Source organism: Saccostrea echinata, unplaced genomic scaffold (genome assembly GCF_033153115.1).
Source record: "Saccostrea echinata isolate AGI-Se365-2 ecotype Australia unplaced genomic scaffold, CSIRO_AGI_Sech_v1 ptg000019l, whole genome shotgun sequence".
NCBI lineage: Eukaryota > Metazoa > Mollusca > Bivalvia > Ostreida > Ostreidae > Saccostrea > Saccostrea echinata.
Genome location: NW_026889768.1, coordinates 4,208,955 through 4,216,768, shown reverse-complemented (window position 1 = coordinate 4,216,768; position 7,814 = coordinate 4,208,955).

Sequence of the window (7,814 nt, the reverse complement as noted above, 5' to 3'; positions counted from 1 at the left end):
GGAAGTGTCATCCATGTTGGGAGTCTTTCCATAGTACTTTTGGTAGCTGTGTTCTGATTGGTTAACTTAGCTATAGAATCTTTGATGTTTATTGGCTTTTATATTTGGGCCTATAGCTAGGGTATTTAAAGCCGTGTTCGTGTAGTTTTCTTCACTTGGGTTGGGGAACAGACCTAATGGTTAGTTCCTGTTTACAGTGCTAATAAAACCTCCTGGTTTAAACGCACTTACTTGCTGAGTACCCTTTAGTTGTGCTAACAAAATCTTATGATTTAACAGTACTCTAGGTCTTAGCTAGCTTTAGTTTCACGTTTTTCACAGATTCTAGATTTTTGTTAGGAAACAGTTAGGATGTAGGTTTAATAGAATAAATTTATTTTCCCCTTTCCAAGTCAAGCCTGGTCCTTGGATTTGTAGATAACAGGTATAATTCCTTGAACCATTATTTATTATTTATTTTTGGGTGTTGTTTATTTTCTGGGTCAGTTATTTTTAGAACCTAGAATTAGCATTGATATTTTCAGTATAACTCTAGAGTGTTGATAGTAGTCATATTGGGTGATGTAGCTCATTCCTTTTACACTTTTCTAATTTATTCATTTAATAGGATTTTTGACCTTTTTCATAAGTATGGAAGCTCGGTAGGGACATAAATTATTTTCATAGGTTTTTCACATTCCTCCCATTTTTCCTATTAAATTTTTCACAAACTTCTTATTTATTTATTGAGATTATTGTTATTCACTTGCCAGATTAAATTATATTTTTGATATAACTATTCGTTCCTGTGCAATTTTGAAAAACCTTATTCTTGTTTAAATTTTGACTATTATTTATTATTGGTTTTCATTTACAAAGGTTAATTCTCACTTTATTAAATTTATAAAACTTACAACTGTGTTTTCATTTAGCGTTGATCATAGTTCAGATATCCCCTTACCTGGGTAGACAATCATAACTGGAGGCAGTTTACTGCTTTAAACCAAGTTGGCTATTAACTTTGTTGATTTATCTATTAAAGAGTTCTACTTCCGGTTACATAAATATAAATATAAATTTTATCTTTCACTCCAGATATCGTACATTCATTTATTAATTCCAGAAGTTAAATATTATGAATATTAAATTGATGTATTCTTAAAAGAAATGTGAATTATGATACTTAGATTTCTTTAAAACAGTCAGTCAGAGATTTCTTTGTTATAATGGTCATGTATATACCCATGAACAGTCAGAAGGAGGTAAAACGTAGACCGGTGGAATTGGAGTAAGATGAAAACTACTCATGTACACCTTATTACAGGTGTACAGGTAGTAATATAGGTGGATCCAACGTTTTATTTTATTGTTTATTTTATTTCAATTAGTATATTTAGAGATCTACTGGTAGTCAATTTTATTTGATAAATTAGTTTATCAAATATCTATTGACTTACATATTATAGATTTAGTCAATGTTGATTAAAACACATATAGACATTTTTAGTTTAAAATCATGTTTCATATTCATAAATGTATAATTAATTTATTGATTTGAATATCAAAATAATTTAAACAGCTGAAAACTATCACTGTTACAATCATACATTTATTAGTTTAATTTTTGAAGAGAGAAAGTCAACGTCATTTTCTGATGTTGTTAGCATCGGTTCTTAGACGGAAGGAGGAAATATCAAAGAAAAAAGGTGTATGATACCTAGTATAAATAACATATGTAAAGTTAGCTACTAGTAACTGGCTACGACAATTGGATAGAGTTAGCAAAAGTTAAAGTTAACAACTGGTAACTGGCTACTAGTAACCGACTTAAAATGTGAGTAAAGGTACGTAGGTATGCAGTATAAATACTATCTTTGCGTAGACATTTTACCGTTAATGTGCCGTTTCTTTTATATATTTCGAAGACAAAACTTTCGTCCGAACAGCATTCTGCTTGCATTTTTGATTTTGAATCACGAGCAACGTCGCCGTAATATGTGACATCACAAACGTTAATCATTTTGTCACTATCAGACTTTGGCGTGATGTGTCTTTTGGAGGCAGGCAGTCATTAAATTGATTTTGAAGGATCACATTCTCGTATAAATACTGCTTTTCCCCCAAATCCACCTGTAAATGTGTAGTATTCTTTAGACAAAGACCTTTTGTTATTTTGCATCTGGGAACACAAAAACAGCTATCCAACAAAATACAGTGCACCCCTACCTTACCAGTGACTGTCCATGCTGAACAAAATGAAGTTGTTATTAGTCCCCTACTTGTGAAACCGGAGAGGATTATAGGTTTCCTCTGAGTCGGTCCGTCCGTCTATCTGTCTTTCCATCCGTCTGTCCCACTTGGTTTTCCGAATTTTTTTTTCTAAACTCGTGCAGATATTGAGCTGATTTTTGGTATGTGAGTGTATCTTGATGAGTTAAATCAAATTTGCATTTCGTTCTGCTTCATTGATTTTTGACGGAATTATGGCATTTTCAAGTTTTAACTGGAACCAGATTACACTTGCCGGTAGGGGACTAGTATTGCTAATACAATACTCTCAGAATGCTTGTTGTCTGTGTGCTACATGTCAGTCACACAATAAATTCTTAACATGATACCAGTCTTCTACGGTTTTTTTTTTAAATTCTCAAAAAGTCCTAAATATAGGGAACCCCGATCCTTCAAGTGGCGTCGTAATTTTATAGATATTATGGATTCTGTAGAGGACTACGCCAGGCGATGGGCCAGATATGAAGAGGAAGACCTTGACACTTTGTCAGAATGGATTAAATGTATCAGATGTATGTTAAAATCGCGCATAAAAAGATTGAGGGGCAATATGAAAACCATCTATCCTTCTGTATTGAATAATCCAGAAGTGAAAAAAGAATTAGATAGATGACATGATCAGTACGTACTGGTCCCTGCTGACAAAGCAGGTAACAACATTGTCTTTGTTTGTAAGGCTCATTATATTAAATCTACTTTAGAGGAACTTGGATTTAATTCTACAAGTGGTAATCCAACTTATACTCATAGTTCCCTTTCTAAGGAAGAAATTCTTCAAAATCATATGTCAGTTTTGAATATTTTTAATATTCCAAACAACCAAAATGAATTTGAATTACCATATTTATATTGGATTCCGAAACTTCATAAAAATCCTTACAAACAAAGATACATAGCGGGTTCCAGTAAATGTTCAACCAAGCCTCTTTCTTTACTCCTCACTAAGATATTAACAGTAGTGAAGGAGAAACTTCAAGAGTACTGTGCAACAATATATTCGAGTAGTGATGTAAATCAGATGTGGATACTTAAAAATTCCAAGGAACTTTTGGAAAATTTGAAATCACAAGATTTTACCAAAATCAACAGCTTTAAAACGTACGACTTTTCAACTTTATATACAACCATTCCCCACGATAAATTAAAGTCCAGGCTTATTGATATCATTGACAGCTGCTTTTTCAATAAAAATGGAACTCGTAAATTTACTTACCTTGTCATTGGTCATTTGCAAAATTATTTTGTTAAGAATACATTCTGATTGTACACACAAGTACTCTGAAGTTGACATTAAAAAGACTATGTGGAGACTTTAATTGCCAGTTGAGCAATAATACTGCCAAAAGTGTAAATTATTTAAAAGACTTGATAAGACATTATAATATGGATGATATATGGGCAAAACAAAATCCAGGTATGTCAGGTTTCACTTGGTGTGATGCAAAAAATGACCCTAAAAGTAGAATAGATTATGTTTTTATAAACGATTTATAAACGATTCTTTTTATTATAGCATAGCAGATATTAAGGTTAGAAAAATTCCAGGTTCCCACTCAAACGGAAGTCGAATGAGTGACCATAGATACTTAAAATTCAGTTTTGATATTAATAAAACGAACATGCGGGATCAAAAGTAAACATTCATAAAACAGAATGCATTCTGTTAGAGGAACTAAAAAAGATGTATAATGAACTCCACGGCATAAAAATCACGAATAAAGCAGTAAGATGCTTAGGAATCTTCATTGGACACGACAAGGAAGAATGTTACACTAAAAACTGGATGAAAATTTATCACGATATTGAAAAACTTTTGGAATCCTGGAAAAGAAGAAAACTTACGTTATTTGGTAAATCATGTATAGTAAAGACACTTGCGATATCTAAACTTACATATGTTGCTTCAATACTTAGTCTTCCTGATATTGCTTACATGAAAAAATACAACGTCTAATTTATAACTTTATTTGGGATAAAAGTGAACGAATTAAAAGAAACACGCTAATAGGTAGAATTTCAAAAGGTGGCCTCTCAATTGTTGATATTGAATGTAAATTAAAAGCTTTAAAAGCGGCTTGGGTACCTAGGTTGTTAAGAAAAAAAGGATAGAAAGAAAGAAAATATAGAGAAACTAGAGAAACTACCTATTTTCTATCAACAAATGTTATGTTGCTTCAATGATTGTAAGCCTTGTTCTTTGAACAAAATGTCTTCCGATAATATTCTTCAACAGCCGATATGGAACAATTGTAACTTTGTTTATAGAGGAAATACATTATTTTTTAAAAATTGGATAGTCAATGGGATTTTACATGTTAAAGATTTGTTTGACGATAATGGTAATTTCAAATCATTGTCAGATTTTTCGAAGTGTGTAAAAAACAAGTCAAACTGGTTGTGTGAATATAAAATTCTTACTTCTGTTTTCAAACCTTTACTACGAAAGTATGATTTTTCAAATTGTAAGTTTGTGAACATACGCTACAGAAATTATTTTCTCTTCTACACAGGATATGTTAATGTCTTAGATCAAAGATGCAGATTTTTCTACGAAAATTTTGTACACAAGAAATTTTGTAAACCGTGCTATCAAACAGTTTTAAACAAAGAGTTCAGTGTTGAACCTGTAGAATGGAAAAATATATATCAATGTAAATTATACGACATACCCGATAGACAACTTACAGAATTCAACTATAAACTTTTAAACAATATTCTCTGTAATAATTTCTATCTCAGTAAATGGAAAAAAGAAACGAACAGCCATTGCAAATTATGCCATGTGAACGAAACTTCAAAACATCTCATTTTTGAATGTAAAAATGTTATTGAAATATGGAGCAGATTAAGTTCTTATCTGAAAATAGATATCAAATGGAAACATGTAATGATTGGATTTAGTTCTGAGCGTAATAGAAAAATTGTATCACTCAATACACTCATCTCTTATGTTGCCCATAGAATTTACAAATATAAGATGTACTGTCGACTGCATTCCTTGGATGAAACTAGCTACAACATTTTTAATCATGTTAAATCTTCAATAATTTTCTATGCTTCCATTCTGAAAAATTTGAACTCTCTTGTAGACTACAGGCTTTTTAAAGATTTTGCCTAAAATATTTTTGAATGCATGTTTCAATTGCTTTACATTGTATTAAGTCAATATTGCCATATTATCTTAAGTTCGTAATGTAACTTGTTCTAAGTATGTTATATATATATATTTCTATGTTTGTTTTTATTAAGAAATAAAATATGAAAAAAAAGACATTAAAAAGATGTTTGAGTTTCTGATTGACAATATTTATGTGGTTTTTGGAGACCAGGTCTTCCAACAAGCTATTGGAACTCCCATGGGTACCAATTGCGCCCCGTTATTAGCAGAACTTTTTTTGTATTCACATGAAGCAGAATTTATCCAAAATCTTTTACGTAAAAAGAAGAAAACACTCGCTGTGGCCTTCAACTCGACATTTAGATATATCGACGACGTTTTGTCAATTAACAATGGCTATTTCCATTCTTATGTCGATACGATATATCCTTGTGAGCTTGAGATAAAAGATACCACAGAGTCTGACATATCTTTTTCATATTTGGATATTTTACTTGAAAAAGACGTTAATGGTAATCTAACAACCAAGCTTTATGACAAACGCGATGACTTTAACTTTTCAATCGTCAACTTCCCTTACTTATGCAGCAATATACCTTCATCACCTGCATACGGGGTATATATATCTCTCAGCTGATTCGATACGCAAGAGCATGCTCCACGTATGTACAATTTCTAAAACGAGGTAAATTATTGACAAACAAGTTGATGAAACAAGAATATCAGCTGTCTCGTTTAAAGTCATCATTTCGTAAGTTCTATGGTCGATACAATGACCTTGTCAGCAAATACAATTTATCAATGAGTCAAATGCTGACTGACTCTTTTCAAACAAATTGTTAGGCCATTATTTACACACTGAGTTGTCGACGGATTTTTCCATTATTTCCCGATCATGACAAGGAGCACACGGCGGGTGTGACCGGTCAGCAGGGGATGCTCACTCCTCCATGGCACCTGATCCCACCTCTGGTGTTTGGAGGTCCGTGTTTGCTCTGTTCCTATTTTGTATTGTTTGATGGACTTTTGAGTCTGAATACTGTTCGTTATCTTCATATATTTCATCATTTTATGTTTTGTTTTAGTAGGAGAAAGGTCTCAACCTGTCTATTCTGTGAGAGAAGGAACTAATGACGGGCTTACGGTCCTCGATTAGTTCTTTCTCTGAGAGAATGGACAGTTTTAGGCCTTCTTCCTTACATACATGTAATATTGTGGTTATTAAATATATACTGGAGTATTTACCATAAAAAAAGTCTTTCTACATTTTATTAAACTGTTGTTTTGTTAATTTTTGTGCAATTAAATTTCGTGGTTTTGGTAAGAAATAATTTCTTTGATAAAAATTCTATAAATTCCTGAGAGGTTTCCTCATTCCAGGAAATCAAACAAAGGTTGGTTGATGATGAACGAGCGTTTAATGGAATAGCAAAATAGTAAATACATCATATGATGCAATTTCTTCCGTTATTAAAGTAATATACATTAGTAGTCACCTACGTCGTTTTAAAGACTCAAGTGCGCTAATTTAGGATAATTGCACTAATTATTTGAAGAGGAAGATTGTGGGAATTTACGTAAGAAGCAGTATTCTGATCAATCCTCTTTTTTCAAATACAATACTGTATTAAAATTATTTATAAACTTTAAGGTACTTAATACACGATCATTAATGGATTCTTGTTCCGTACAAATTACTTCAGGTCTGTATAATGTTTTATTCACTGAAATGGATTCAAATTGAAAGATCTTGGATGTCCTTACATAAAGTTTTTTTTCATGATCTACACTCAAAGTTGGCCTCTCAAGGGACACTTAAGGTTTATGTTGAATTAAATGTCACAAATATCGTAAGAAGACCTTTTTAGTTTAAACGTAGGGTTTTGTTGTTCACAACATCGTGCCGTGATCCTTATGTAAGATTATATTGTCGAAGTCAGTAGATTTTCAATATGGTTATGGCTGGAGAAGACCTTTAGATTTCGAAGAAGTCTATATTGACTTAAAAAAATATCTCAATTTCGGAGAGGATAGTTTTCCAAATATGTGCTCTTGTAAAACTCAACAACACTCAAATTCACGGTGCTGATAAACACCATCTTTTGTACCATAGACACATATGTATGTAATATTGTGTCCAAGGTCCTGTATACAGGTCTTGATGTTTGAAGCATTTGTTTAGAAATATATAACCTGAATGATCAAAAAATCAGAAAAACATGAGAAGATGTAATTTATAATGTTCTGTTCGAAATGATTGTCCCTTGCACATCTATTTTCACATTTAAGCAATCACATAGGCGGTTGAAAATAACTGAAATTAAAATGGAACTCGTAAATTTACTTACCTTGTCATTGGTCATTTACAAAATTATTTTGTGAAAAAAGCACTCTGATTGTACACACAAGTACTCTGCAATTGACATTA